Below are 15451 nucleotides of genomic sequence, written 5' to 3'. Positions count from 1 at the left end.
CACTTCTGTGAAGTAAAAGGAGTGGTATTGTCAGCTGCAGTTGAGCAAGATTAAAATTCAGGCACAGAGCTGGTATTCCATTTTGTGGCACAGTTGAGGGTAAAACCTACCATTTCCTGTATCCTGATCCTGTCCTTTAACAAATATCATCTTTCTTTCCCATTATTTAATTATTTTGGTGAACTAAGGGAAAGCTAATATTGGAACCATGATAGGCAAAGGAATTCCTAATTCTTCTCTATAGATTTGTAAGGACCATAAATCAGAGTACATGTTCAGTGAAAGTATAGCTTCTGTTTTCTAATTTTTGAATTCAGGCTTAACTATCCTGCTATTTTCCAGCTGGGGGATTAATGTGAGACTGTCATTGATGCTCCGGATACAGCCGTGGGTCACATCTAGTCAAGATAAATTTATGCAGTCTTTAAATGATAAATACAGAACATTTAATCATCTTGTCAATGTCATTTCTGCTGCATGGAAGAAAATGACACTTACAAACTTCTTCAGAAGTAGTAATGGCACTATACATGTGATATGCTTTGCCAAACTACATCACATCAATGTTTCATCTGTTTCCGAGAGTGATGGATACTAGATGCTTCTGAGAAAAGTGCAATTACTGACATAGTGGATAATTATGAAATAACCTGCTCAGAGGGGAAGTTTCCTTTTAATCCATGTTAGTTAGTGATTCTGCTGTGCCCTGAAAAAATGAAAATTTATATTCTTTATTCATTTTTATCCTTACTAAAGAAACTGAGTTCTAATCCTTTCTTTTTTAATCTTACTAAGTATTTGGCTTCCATGAGATCTTGTTAATGACCCCTGTAGGCTAATTATATGTTGTTTAAAAAAGATCTTTCAGTTTTAACTTTTTGCTGTTTGTGTTTTATTATTTAGTTATAAATTAATGGCATTCCATTTTTGGACTCTGACAGATATTGACTTTTCTGAGACCATTTTAAATTTTCATTGTTATGTTGATTCCACTTTCTATTAAGTGGGCTCATTATTTAATAGAACAGAACTCTGGGAAGTAAATCTTGGCTTTTTTTTCAGTTCTGCAGCAGATGTATTGTGATTTAAGCTAGTCATTGAAGTCATGGGTAAAGTGGATAGATGTCCAAAAAATATATCTCCTACCAGTGTGTTTTAATATTATCAGCTGAATTGATGGAAGCAATGGTGTAACTGTAGTTTAATAAGGCACACATAAGTGGATGGTCATTTTTACCAATGTCCTGATTAAATTTGTTTTCTAGCTAAAACTATGGCAAAAAACTTCTGGTTGAACTAGCTGAATACTTTCAAATTTTCCTGGCACAAGTATAGCTTTAAATTCTATGTCTCTGTTTTCTCATCTGTATAACAGGACATTTAGGATTTTCAACGGATGGTATGATACAATCGTCTCTAGAAAGTTGATTGTAATCCTTTAATGAAAGGCACTTAGCTAGTGTGACCATATTTCAGAGGCTGGTCCTGGCCAGCTGTTGGGAATTATAAGGGGCATCCGAAACCACAGGTGTGCAGGACACAAGGCGGAGTTGGAGCGGCATGGAGCACCTTGCAGGCATAGAGGGGGCAGTGTCCCAGATTTCCACATGGTCAGCCTACACTTAGTAAATCTGTCTGTCCCTTTGAAGTTATACATGGTTTACAATATGGTATAGCAGGTTCTATTGGTATTCTGAATGTTTGAAGGTGTATCTCAGCTGCAAAGTAACTTTTCAAATCCCAATCTACAAAATATCTGTTAGTAAAGGAGGAAATGAAATGTGAATTGTAGAATTAAGTGAACTCCTGCACCAGCCTGAAGCCCCTAAAAGTTAGTGGTGCAGTAATAGGGTCTAAAGCTGTTTGAATTATTCAGCATACCTTTTATTGAAAAGCCCTGCTTCATGTATGTTTTCCATTAAGAGGTTTGCACTTTTGTTATGCACTTTTGTTATTCTGCACTTCTGTTATCTTGGATCTACGATTCTGCTATCTCCTTGCAATGTGAGTTAATGTATATAGCCCATACAATATTTAAAACTAATAAGATATGACAAGAAGTATTGCAGGCGGCTAGACTGCTGGTTTAATGATCTATATATTTTGTTTCTCTGCCTAAATGTCTATATGGTGTCCTTCATATTAGAATACCTCCTCATATAGAAAACTGAAACTATCTTAATCTCCTTCCTTCCTAGCCTGTAAGAAGAACTGGATTAGTTAATGCTAGTATTTGGAGGATTCCCTCCTCCAAGGAAAATCTAGTCAAAGAAATGAGCGCTTTTCTCTGGCCATTCTTATTTTTCACATAAAATACTTCCGAAGTCTGGGTCCAACCTCTGTGAAATGTGTGTAGCCCTTGCCCATGTTTCCTCCCTTTTGTGATTGATAGATTTGATGGCTCAGGTGGAATGTAGCAGTCACAGAAAGAGACTTGTTATGTTGCCAGAGACAATCTCTCCAACAGAGGACGGTGAATATTAGGACAGAGATTTAGAACTAGATTTTGTACTCAGTAAGGAACTAGTTGAGAGAGGCACATTGGGAAATCTGCTTATGGTGATGCCAGGCAGACAGGCTGCTGCCTTTTGTAGCCAGGCATCCTATTCCTCGACTAGAGAGAAGTAATCAAGCCTGGCGGTCATCAATGCTTGTTTATTGTGGCAAAGTCTGATTGTAATAGGATGGGGTGGGATTTTCCAGCTAGTTGTAGATAGGATGAGGCATTATTTTATAGCAGAGCTACTTAAGCATCTGAGGAACCCAAAAGGATGACAAAGAATGACTTAAGAAGCTTACTTGAAAGGTTGCATGGTTATAGCAAGTATTAGTGGCCTTTGAGATAATGCAGCTTCTGGGTGTCAAGAGGAGGGAAACAAACTCCCAAACAACAACTTTCTACTCATTTCTAAAGACCAGAACTTGGGGGGTTGTATGGTTTTACTGAACAGAGCTTTCAGGGTGCATTATTGCTGCATAGACTACAAAAATGAGGGCATAAACTAGTCTATCTAGGCTGTTGGCTGCACATCATTTTAATGACAGCTGTGATTTTGTGCATTTATATTAACAATAACACATTGCTTTTTAAAAAAAGGAACCAATCCAGAGAGAAATCACAGGGGAACATAAAACTTTGTTTTAAAATATAAAATTAATTAATTTCTTTTTAGTAATAGATTCATGAAGAAAAACATTTTTAATAGCTTCAGTTTTCAGTTTGAACTATTTTAAATATATTCTCTGCAGATTGTTGGTGTTACTTTTTTGAGATTCAAAGTAGGAACAAATTTTAAAATATGAGAGATTATTTTGACAGTCATTCTGTTAAAGATTAATTTTAGCTTACTCAAATGTCTCTGGAACTATATTGCCTTTTATTGTTTCTCAGGCTGCCTGCTAGCTAATCTGGCAAAGACCGAAGATTGTCAGGCCAATTATAGACATTTTACAGGATTAAGGACTGTAGGATTTCTTATAGTCCACAGACCAGGATGTATAATGAGGAAGGGCTGTGATGCCTTTTTCTTAACATTTTGATTCCATTTGAAATGTCTGTTTTGCAACAATGTTTTTTAGGATTTTTTTCCACAATGTGCCCTCAATTGTGGCAAAACTAGGTTCAAACAGGATTGATTGGATTCTGTTTTAATTAATTATAGTATCAGTGAATGAAATTGTATTATAAGGGTTTGCAGAACCAAGGCTATGAACTTGCCTTGAAGTAAAAAATCTCTGTTTTCTAAGTCTTTTTGCAAATGCTAGAAGACCTTTAAATTGTACCAGATTGATATAGGATATTGATACCTATGTCTGCTTTGCATTCTTTTTTGTCATGTCACTTGGTCTCCAAGGATTTTCCTCCTTTCTTAACAGAGTTCTTTATCCTGTGGCTTAGGGCTCAAAAAGACCATTATTCTTCTGTGGCTATATCTTGCAGGACTGGACAAACAGGATTTTTTACACAAGTTCTATGGAAAACTGTCAAGATAATTAACATTTTAATAGGTAACTGAAATGTGACCTGGATCCCCCAACTTCATGAATGAAACGATGGTGTCTGCACTAGAAGGTATTTGAGAAAATTCCCTACCATTGCTACGATGCTTTCAGCTCAATAACTAATAACAATGGTGACAGACAGCGAAGGTGCAGCCAAACTACTACTGTTATTTCAAGCATTGCAGACCTGCTCTAGCTAGGCTGATGGTCAACTGGAGTCCTGTCAGCATTATCCCTCCTACCATTTCTGGCTTGTAGCAAAGGGATAAAAAAGACAAGATAAGGAGCAGAACAGAGCTTCATAGGATGAAGCATACATGTGAGGACAGAAAAATGTCAAATAGCTTTAGTAATGATGCAATACAAAAAAAACTTACATGAAGAATGTGTTAAGGTTGCAATATCAACTATTCAAATGAGGGTTGAATTATGCCTGAATTAAGGTTAGAAGAATTGTAATTGTTTAATTTGATTTTAATTCTAATATAGGAGTGTTAAACACGACCCATGGGTTGGATCTGGTCCATGGGGGGCCACTCTATCCCATCTACCAGGCTACTGATCCCATTGCCACTTGCCCTATTTATGGGCGACTGGTGCCTCCTGAATCTGGCGGGGGGGGCACCTGATTGCTGAGCAGAGGGGGCCTGGCCGATCACCGAGCCCAGAAACGCCAGCAGTGAAACCGGAATTGCTACCAGGGGACCAACCTCTGTCCCCCCGTCGGTATGCCACTGCAGGGTGGTGGGGGAGAAGGCACATACCAAGCACTTGCTGATGCTGCTACTGGCGGTGTCAGCAGTGGGGATGGTCCTGTCATGGGGGGCATATGCCCCCCCGTTCTCCCCCTATGTGTCACCTATGGCCCTAATATTGTTATCCCTGCTGCTCTCACTGTTGTTCCTACTAGTCTCCCCACTGATCAAGCCGCCCCCATCCTGTGCTCCATGCCAGACCCAGCCCACAACGGAGCCCTGAAGTCCAGATACAGCCTAGGGTGGGTCTTTGACACCCCTGTCCAAGTGCAGAGGTTATGATCCAGTCTTCAGTTCTATGAGCACATACTGTTTTGTGCAGGTCACTGCCTCACTCAGCGCCCAGGTTGAATAATGCTTTCTGAAGGAGCAGCTATTCAATGTTTCATTTTCTCTTCATTGCTCACTACATGGCTTGAAGCCTTATTTACTGCACACCCATCATTCCCTGTCCTGAATACCATTATTAGTTTCCTCATGGTACCTTCTGCAAAGTGCTCATCCCAACTGTTAATAAAAAATATGTCCTTCTGGGGAATTAAGGGGGACATTTTATTCTCATTGTATGCATCAGGAATGGAGGCCCAGAGACATTTGCAGCAAATGTGGACACTAAGGTGGGTGGCTCCATTTAAGGACATGGCATGTCTTTATTCATTGTAATCTCTGGAAAGACTCCAAGATTCAGGTCTATGAAGTCGTCATCATCCCCAGTCTCCTCCGCAGTTGTGAAAGGTGGGTGATTTACTGTTGTCATCTCAAGAGCCTGGGGAGGTATCATCAAAGAAAATCTCCAGAAAATCTTTCACATCAAATGGGAAAATTTCTGCACAAATGCCAGCTTCCTTGCTAAAGCCAGTGTTGCCAGCACTGAGTCCATGATCTTTGAGCACCAACTTAGCTGGACTGGGCATTGTGTACAGATGGCTGCCTCTCAACTCCCAAAACAAGTGCTCTACTCCCATCTTGGTAATGGCCTGAGGTCTTGCGGTGGCCAGGGGACATGTTACAAGGACACATTGAAGGCATACCTCAAGAAAATGGATGCTGACATCAAGAGTTGGGATAAGCTGTCTGCTGACCAGCTCCAGTGGCGCTGCAACAGCAAACAAGCACCAGCCCATTTTGAGGCAAAGTGTCTTCCAAGTCCACAAAGCAGGTGAGCACCACCCAGTGCTCGGATGCACCTCCCCTCCTCTCCCCTGCCACCCGCCGCTGCTGCTACTGCTTTCTACCCTGCCGGCTGCGGTGAGGGTGGGAAGCTCCTATCTCAGGACCTTCAGAGAAGCTCCTGCTCCTCCAGCCAGCCTTGAGGGAAGGGGGTGAGGGGAGCTGGGCTGGGACACGGAAGCTTCCCCCAGCCCAGCGCGTCTGCCCGCCTGCAGGCGGAGACGCCCCGCCCGAGTGCGTTTCTCCAGCTGGAAAGGGCGCGAACGGACACAGCAGGTCTCGAACCCGCTCCTCACCCGCGCGGAGCAACCCCGTGTCTCCCCGCCCCGCCCCGCCCCGCCCGCGTGTCAGGGGGCGGGGCCATGGCAGCACCTGCAGGCCCGGAGGGAGCGGCCGCGTCGGAGAGGCGCATGCGCCGTCATAGGCTGGCGCCCCGCCCCCACGCAGCCGCTCGGGCAGGCGGAGGCGGCGGCTGTGCTCGGCAGGTGAGGGTCGGCGGGCGCCGGGGCCGGACGCGCGGGGGGCTCCCTTCCCCTCTGCTCGGGGCCGCCTCAGGCGCCGGCGTGCCAAGGGGGCGGGGCAGAGCCGGCCCCGAGGGACTCGCTGGGCTGCCGCGGCCGCCTGTGGTTCCGCGGCTTGGGAGCAACCTGGGGCTGCGGTTGAAGCCCGGGGGATGCGGCTTGGTGGTGGGGATGCGGCCCAGATGAGGCTCTTGGGGTGAGGGGGGAGACTGTGGGGTTTTTTTAAGTGCCGGGGTGAGAGGGAAATACGCCCGTGATGAGCTGCTGTTGCAGGGAAACCTATGTGCTACCTGAGACAAGGAAGCCCAGGTGAAAAAAGGGCCTTAAAAAGTGGGACGGGAAAGAGAAGTGTGTCTGAGACGAGGCGCAAGGCAGTGTCACCCTCGCATCGATGCCTTGTGTTGGGCCAGAAGTATCGGCCTGCCTGGCTCAGAGCCCCAGCGGCACAGGTTGATTCAATAAAAGGTGTCATCCTAAGCAATCCCAGCCTCCTATCATTTCAGGATCATCACAATTCCACATGGCTCTTACGCTGCCCTAGGTGCAGCACTGGACCTAGACTCCGTATGGTCCCAGGTGAACTTGTAGTATTTGCCAGAGATAATGATAATAATCATAATTATTTTCACCATTTTTGGGCCCCCTTTCTGACTGGGCCTGGTTCACCCATGCCTGTGTCCAACCCTGCCTAGGTGAGAAACAGGCTCCTAACACTGTTTGTTCAGTTTGATGTTGAAGCTTGCCCTTGAAATCCTGGCTTCCAGTGGCATTGTTCTTGAGTTATTTTTTTTAAACGTAGTGCTTACCTACTTAGTATTTGCCCCTTCGTATTTATCGCACTGTGGTGCGATAAAGATTGTGGGCTTATTTTTGATTTCATTTAAGATCTGCAGGCAATATCACACCTTGTCAGTGTAGAGCAGTGTTTTAGAGGGGGTAAGTTGTAACCGTGTTGGTCTAAGGACACGGGCAGACAAGGTTCTTTGGGTAAATGCAATGTCTTTTATTAAACCAACTCAAATAGTTGGAAGAAAGATTTTTTTTTCCAACTATTTGAGTTGGTCTAATAAAAGATATTGCATTTACCCAAAGAACCTTGTCTTCTGAGCAGTGGTTTAAATACTTGCACTGTTAAGTAGTGAGGTTTTAATTGATTACCTTATGAAATTAGGGTTGTTTTGGACCCAAAGCAGCACCCCACAGATAATTTTTCTCCTCCTAAAGAAAGTTCTGGGCATAGCTTTTGTACTGGGTATAGCTGACCCAGCACTGCCTGACACCTTTCTGTATATTTTGTTTATTGTAGTGAATGCATAAGCATTATGACAAACATTTTTTGGCAGATGGCGCACAAAGCAGCAAAATCTTGAGTGGTTATTTGTAGTTGCAGCTAATAATATATCATTGCAATATTTTCACCAGTTCCAGACTGTTGCCTTATTGTATTTGTTGTTGGCACCCTTCATCACTTACCTTTGCTTTGTATTACTTTATTAGTTTACTCTATTTACTTGAAGCTGTCACTTCATGCACAGTCAGGTATGGTGACTGTTTCTATGGACTGTTTAGTAACTATAACATCATTAGCCATTTCCTTTTAGGAGCAGGAGTAAGGGTATTTTATTTTGAAGTATGTACTGTGACAGATGTCATATGTTTAAGCATATCCATATTCCTTGACAAAGAGAGAGGTTGGGAATATGGAGCAAAAACTGAAACCTGATTGGTTATGATTTTTTGTAGAGGTTTTTTTGTTGCTGTTTTTTTCTTTTTTGTTTTTGTTTTTGCATTGTATTACGGTTAAGTATGTTTTCACGCATTCTGAGCATGGTTGTATCAGGCTTACCTTTTTGGTCTCATTTAGCAGGATTATACTTCTGTTGCACTAGGTTACTATTACCTTCTGAATAAAGAAGGATAAATAATTTACCAGTGTCATTATCCTTGTAATAAATAACAAATGTGAATTGACAGCATATTACCAGAACACTTGCATCTTTTTCATTATATTGAAAAGGGTAAGCTTTTTTTCCAGCTGAACAGTTAACAGTCTCTTTCATTGAAGGATTTATTTTTGCATCTCAGAGGAAGTTTAATAGTTGTTAGTCTCGACTTCTGTATTCACTTTATTTAAAATTCAGATTGAATGATTTTAAAATTCTAGGAAGACTATAAAAACTATTCACTAGTACATTTTGTTACATCTGTCAAAGAAGCAACTTTCCTTCTAAGCTTTTTTTTTTTATGCCTAGTTTTTGTAGTAATAGATTCAGAAGTATGGTATTTAAATTGAGATGGAGATAGTCTTAAGTAAAATCTCTTTTGAATGATGCAGGTTCATGCTGATGTCATTCATATAATTACTGTTTTCCAAAAAAAATAAACAAACAAGCAAGCAGAGGGAGTACTTCATTATGCACATCTCCAAGCAATTCTGTAGAGCTTTAAAAACCTGTAAAGGATAGTTTTTTGTTCTAACTAAAAACTTCAACTTTGTTAGCTGCTCAATAGCTATTGAATTCCACTCAATTCAGTAGCAGTGGAATTAGACCTAAAATCCAAAAAGTAGAATGAACAGACTATTTTGGAAGAACCGTTGCATTAACTTAAATGAATCAGCATTTGTTGTAAAAATGAAGACTGTTTATAGGAAAACATGTAAAATCTAGGACATTGATATGTTAACTGAAAGTGAAAAAATCCAATTTTCACGACGCCAGTGGATTACATTGTGCAGTACTGGCTTTCAGTTTAGCAAAAAGGTACTGTAACCCTCAGCTTTTATGCAGGGTATTAATATGGTTTTTTTTATAGACTTCACAAAGCTTTACAAGCATTATAAGCATTTAGGTGTTTATCTTTGAATATTGGGTGTTTCTGGTGACTGTAGTAGGTACAACTGTACATTGCAGTGTGGTTTTTTCATGCTGATGATGTCTGTTTAAACAAAACAAAATGAAAGAATTCAGTAAAAAGAACTGGGCTTATCTATACTTTTTCTGAAGTGTATGGTAGACGCTCAGCACAGTCCTTTAAAACAACATGAAATAATGAAACATAGAGAACTAAATTAATTACCATATTTACTTGCATAGTACACACTCCCCCCCCCCCAAATTAGCCATCTAAAATTGGGGGGTGGTTAAGTGAAGAAGCTGATTTTTGTAGAATAGAGGCATGGGGACCCTGGAATGGCTGCTGTGGGCCGATTCCCTTTTGGCTGCAAGGAGGAATTGTGGAGTCTGTGCTTCAGCCAAAAGCTAGAAGTTAACCTTGTCACAGCTGCTGCCAGATTGAACTGGTAAAGCCCCCTGTGTGGCCACTTAGCTTTGTTACACCAAATTGGTTTAATGCGATATCGCATGAGACTGCACAGTTCTCTTGTGTTGACAAGACCTATGGTGAGTTGGTCCATAATATGCAAAATAATCTCATTGCTGGTGACAAAATTTGAGAGATTCGGATTGTAGTGTGGGTGCACTTAATTGGGTGACCTCTACAATACAGAAAAAGAGAAGGTAATCATTCCCCATTCAGTGCTTTGTGCTGGAGCATGACAAGCACGTTTAATTCCAGATTATGCAATGCAGAATTGTGTTTCAAGCCTTATTTGTTTAGCATACTAAAAAGAATGTCTGTCTTATGGAAAGGTTAATTTCAGGCATTTTGAAGACTCTGCTTAGGCAGAATTACAACCCCCGCCCCCCGCCACAACAACAGCCCTGTAGCAGAAATATGCATTGAATTCTGACAAATTAGCTCTCTTGTTTTTTAAAGAGAAATTTATTTGAGAGAGAAACTGGAGAGATTAAAGCACTGTTCACAACCATCAAACAAGTGGATTTGTTTTGTAAAATACTAACTAGGTTTGACTTTCTCTCACCAAAAGCATTTACAAATAGTATCTTTTTCTTTCCAAGATTCTGTCAGTTAAATGGTAACAATCCATGTGTGTGTGGCTGCTTTTTGGGTGCTTCTCAAAGCTACAGCTGATGCTGACATTTCTGAAACATGAAATGAAGAGCGAGAGTTCTCGTGACATGATTTATAGACAAGGTTTTATTGTTTGTCAAGCATTTCTTTAAGTGGTTGTGAGGAGCTGTAATGGTAATTTTGAAGGGTGGGGAATGTTTCTGGAGTTGCTTATAGACAAATGACATTATATTGAAAGAAGATATGGGATGGTAGACTGTTGCTTTGTGGGAAGCCATCAATCTTATGGATATTTGCTTGGATTCTTACTAGCAGCTAAGAGGCTTTAATCTCCATATTAATATAAAATAAGTAGGCTAGCTGTTTGAGTTGTCTTGCTGTTGACATTTTTCACATTTTTGATTTGGTGTTTGAAAGTACAGTAAAAGCTCTGTTATCTGGCATCTCCCCACGAATGGGGGATGCCAGTTAATCAAATATGCCGGGTAATCAAATATGCACCATCTGATGCACTCGCGGTGTCAGTGTGCCCCGTGCAGGCTGCTTTGGCTTGGGCTGTGGGCCAAAAAGTGACAAAGAAAAACTTGGCTTGCAGCGGCAAAACCAGAAGTCCCCCAGAAGTGGTACTTCTGGTTTTGCTTTTGCTGCATCCCTCGGATGCCGGTTAGTAGAGTTTTTTTCTGGCTAATAAAGTGCCAGTATTCAGCATCTTATTCAGCTAACCTTCTTTTCTTACTGATATTTAACATTAGATGTAGTGCAAAGAAAATACCTTAGAAAATTCTGGAACTTAGAAATCTCTGTCTGTCTGTGGGAGGAGCAGTGGAGAAAACGAGGATAAATAGGCAGAAACTGCAAAGTTCTTTACTGTATTTATATTGTTTACTCTCTGTTCTTTCATTTAATAAGCAAAGTTTGGTGCATAACACCCTTGTGTGCTTTTGGGTATAGAAGCTAGTGTTGTGTAACCAAACTAGACTTATGAGCATCCAGGCTTGAGTGGGTCTTTGATTTTTTTTTTTATATATATAAAAATATTTATAATGTAAACAGTGTGTCTTATACCAGATTGCATAACTTGGCCATTTATAAATTGAAAAATGGTTAATATGCAGAAACCAACATCATTAAAGACTTTCACAATATATTAATGACTATAGAGAGCCTAGATAGTATGTATTTTCATAGCAGCATACTGCTTCCACACATGTCAAAATACCAACTTTTTTGTTAAGAGAATTACCATGAAGGACTGCTGTGTGAATAGGATAAGTCTTTACTCGCTGTCTTGATGACTGAAAAATTGTTTGTGGTTACCACAAGTTCAGTGTCTCCTTACAGCTGAGCTGTTGAGTGAGACCAGCTGGGGAGAAGGGGGAGGAGAGCCAGCACGGAAGAATAAGTTAATTAAAACCAACAAAAATATTTCATAGACTGAAATTCAGAGTTTTTTTACATTTCTCCCTTCTTGAAGTGCACTGTTAAGCATGTACATAAACCACTATTTAAATGCAGTAATTTCTCGGGTGGTAGGTGGGCTCAATCCAAATATTTGAAGTCTGTCGTGTTTAAGTCTCTGTTCAGATGCCACTCTAACAACTGTCTTTTGGGTTGTTAGTGTAACTTGTATGTGAGACATTTAGCACAGCAATCTAAGTATTTACTGTTTGAGATAAGAGGATCTGGTTAAACTCCTCTTAAAGGAACTGAACCAGCCATTAAAGTATCACTAAAACGATAGATTATGTGTACAAAGCAGCTCTGTTATACAGGTGGCATACCTCTGGGTGCACACTTTCTTACATAACATGCCTGACTTGGGCTTTATTGTCAGCTGTGCTGGGAGTAAGCTGTATAAACACCATTAGTTAGTTACTCAGGTGAAACAATGCAGGGGGTTGATATAGACTTCTGTCTTGCAGTCTAGGTGTAAGACTTTGCTCAATAGTTGATGGGAGTTGAATGGAGTTAATATCTCTTTACTATTAATTTGTATTCCAGAAAAGCCTAGAGGTTTTAATGTAGATTTATAGTTTTAGGCACTGTGCAAACTTCAGGTTCAGTTTTGTAATGCACTGGAATACTGCTGTGCCTGGCTAGAGCCTGCTAACTTCAGCAGGACCCTGTGGTGCAGCCAGCTGAGAGCAGAGCCATTCTAAGGCAAATCCCCCTGCCTCAGAAGTGTGCCATGCACTTGTCTACTCTATTTAGGAAAAAAATGTAGGTATTCGGTAGGCAGAGTGATAGTTTACAAATAATGAAGTCTCATAGATTTCATAGACATTAGGGCTGGAAGGGACTTCACAAGATCATTGGGTCCAGCCCCCTGCCTAAGTTCTGATAGCATTTTCTTTTAAAATGGCATGGTTCTTATTGGTTTTGCTTAATTTTAATGTATTTTAAATATTACACAGGATATATGTGAATTAAGAGAAAGAACAGCAGGGAAGGAAGTCAGCATAAATTTCCTGGTAGGAGAAGGGTGATGGCAACAATATTAACTTCTTTTTTCTTTGTTCTGTTTAGTTTTAAATTCTGTGTAGTGGTTACAGAATGATGCATCTGTGTCAGAGCCTGGGCATAATACTCATTTGTGTAACTGGCATACGTTTAAACACTGACATAAATAACACCAGCATATAGAATAGATTTTGGGGTAGCTGCAGACAGTATGCACCTGTTATCTGCTCCCTGACCACCGTATGTGGTGTTGTAAAAGCTTGCTTATGTGAACGGCTATTCTGAGGTAAGCTGTGGACACATGACGTATTTACAAGTATAACTTACACCTGTATCTTTCAACCCTAATGTACCCGTTCTCTGCTACGTGTAAGTTACAGTAGAGTAGGGCTCTATATTGTATGCCTGTTCCTTTTATTCACTGGTCTAAATATGTTGTGCCCCAGTCCTCAGTAGGTTTAGGCATTGTGATAAGAATAGGAAACAAGACACAGACTTCTAGCAGGTTCTACTCTGTGATAGCCTGAAGTGGTTTATGCAGCTTATAACACGGCCAAACCTATGTAGGTTTTCATGAAGAGCGTAAATACAAATCCTTGAACACAACGTTAACTCTCTGCCAAAATTCAAGTCCCTGCTCCAGACCATATAAGAACCTTTTCAAAATGGAGACCCTTTTAAACATTATGAAATATATTTTTCATCAGCACTTTGGACATGGTCAAACAATATTTGCTCAAGTAGTCCATAAACTTTGATCTAAAGCAGACATTAAAGCTGGAAAGCTTTAGCCAAAAGGGTTAATTTGCCAAAGGTGTAAGTAACTAAATACAGTAGAGGGTTAAATGATGTTAGGCAAGCTTAATACAACTGTCAGTGCTAAGAATTAAATGCATGATTTCCAGTTTTCCTACTGGACAATGGAGAAAGGCTTTTAAGATAATTGTTCCATTAAAAGGAAGGTTTTCAGACCTGATAAAGCTTGGAAGCCAGGGAGAAATGGGGAGCATGTGCAGAAGACGAACTGGCAGGTTACTTATTCCTATTTTGCTTCCTGTGCCAAATTCTCTGTTTCAGGGGTGGTCTCCCAGCTGTTACTGGGTGTGTAAAAGGTTAAAGAGTCTTCATGATTGAAAGATTGTCTCCTGTTTCTTTTGTTGGCTGTGAAGATTTGGGCCCATAGGAGAAGGATGGAGGTAGAGTGCTTGCTGCACTGCTGCAAGGGCAGTAGCATTTGTGTATTGAGAATGACTGACTTTTTTCCTTGGGGGCTGAGGGGAGTTGATGTATTGAGTAGAAGGAATGGAATTATACTGATTTATTGAAGTGAGAGACTAAGGATGATGGGCATTTTTTACCCAGGATAGTAAGTTCTTAGGAGTAGATGTTGGTGACAGCATTTCAAGTTCTGTAGATTTGAGTTTACTAAATGTTAAACACTATGGCTAAGTACAGATGGTCAAAAAGCCCAAGGCTGAATTGATTCAATCTTTGCAGGTTAGTCTAAGATGCATAGATTAAACTAATAAGCAAGTTAATAGGCATATACTTTTGATTCTGGAAATGCAGCCATGTGCCTGAAGTGGCCCAGGCCAAAGGGGGCGGGGTGCTAGAGCATGCCTTTTTGCTTAGTTGGAGCAGAAAGTTTGGGCCAATGCTAGCCTGCCACCTATCTTGCGAGGTGGGCTTTGCAGGGAAGGTGAAAAGCATCTTGGGATGCTGGGGGAGTATGAACTAACTTGAAGCTGGAGGAGATCTGGGACAAAAGTTCAATAAACTGATTTAACCTGGAAAAGCGCAGGCTCGGGGTGATCTAATGACCACCTATAAGTTTATCGGGGTGACCACCAGTACCTGGGGGAACTTTTGTTCACCAGAGCACCCCAAGGGATGCTGAGGTTGAACGGTTATAAACTACTGCAAGACCATTTCAGGCTGGATGTCCTGGGGAAAGGGTAGGACATGGACCCTGAAGGGTCAAGGAGGGACCCTGGGGGACAACACACCCCAGGGAAAATGTAGGAAAAGAGAAAACAAGCGAAAACGCCCTACTTGCTGCAGGAACTGCAGTGGGACCAGAAGCAGAGGTGGGACCCGTGCGGCTCGTTAGCCGTGGGTTTTTTTAAAGTGAGAACAGCTGGGGAGAAGGGGGAGGAGAGCCAGCACGGAAGAATAAGAAGGGTAAACAGCAAGACGGGAGAGACTGGAAAAGGGCACAGGGGAATTATCCCCTGAACCCACCGTGGAGCTTAAGAATGCTGCCCATAGGGGAGGAGAATGCCCTGAGAAGCGGCAATATAAAGACGCTGTTACCGGGCTAAGAAAGACGGAGGTAGCCAGGCTGTATATCACCCTAAAGCCATGAGGAGAGACTACAGGAGGGACCCCACAGGCAGAATCCGGCTCCAGCGAATCGTCCAGGGGAGAGGTGAACGGCCAAGAGGCTAGCAAAGACTGTCACGTTCTGGACTGAGGACCCGGAAGAGTCCGTCAGAGGAAGGTTTTCCCCAAGGCGGAAGAGACACCAAGGGTCGGCCTCATACATGGTATGCTAGGGGTAGGGGATAGGTACCACTGAGGGAGCATTCGGTGGAGGGACGGTGTAATTGT

General features: G+C 41.6%; 1 protein-coding gene across 2 annotated transcripts in view; it reads left to right on the top strand.

Annotated features, from left to right (window-relative positions):
• The first annotated feature begins 6319 nt into the window (after positions 1-6319).
• Positions 6320-15451, top strand: part of RAB3IP (RAB3A interacting protein) — a 66659-nt gene continuing 57527 nt past the window's right edge. The window contains exon 1 of one of the 2 annotated variants that reach the window (XM_019543226.1): positions 6320-6412. The gene's annotated coding sequence lies outside the window, so the exon portion shown is untranslated. The remainder of the gene's footprint in view (positions 6413-15451) is intronic. The other variant, XM_019543225.1, reaches the window with a different exon arrangement.

Source organism: Crocodylus porosus, unplaced genomic scaffold, assembly GCF_001723895.1.
Source record: "Crocodylus porosus isolate Cpor-Errol unplaced genomic scaffold, CroPor_comp1, whole genome shotgun sequence".
NCBI lineage: Eukaryota > Metazoa > Chordata > Crocodylia > Crocodylidae > Crocodylus > Crocodylus porosus.
The sequence above is the reverse complement of the archived record's forward strand: the minus strand, read 5'-3'. Positions and strand labels throughout refer to the sequence as shown.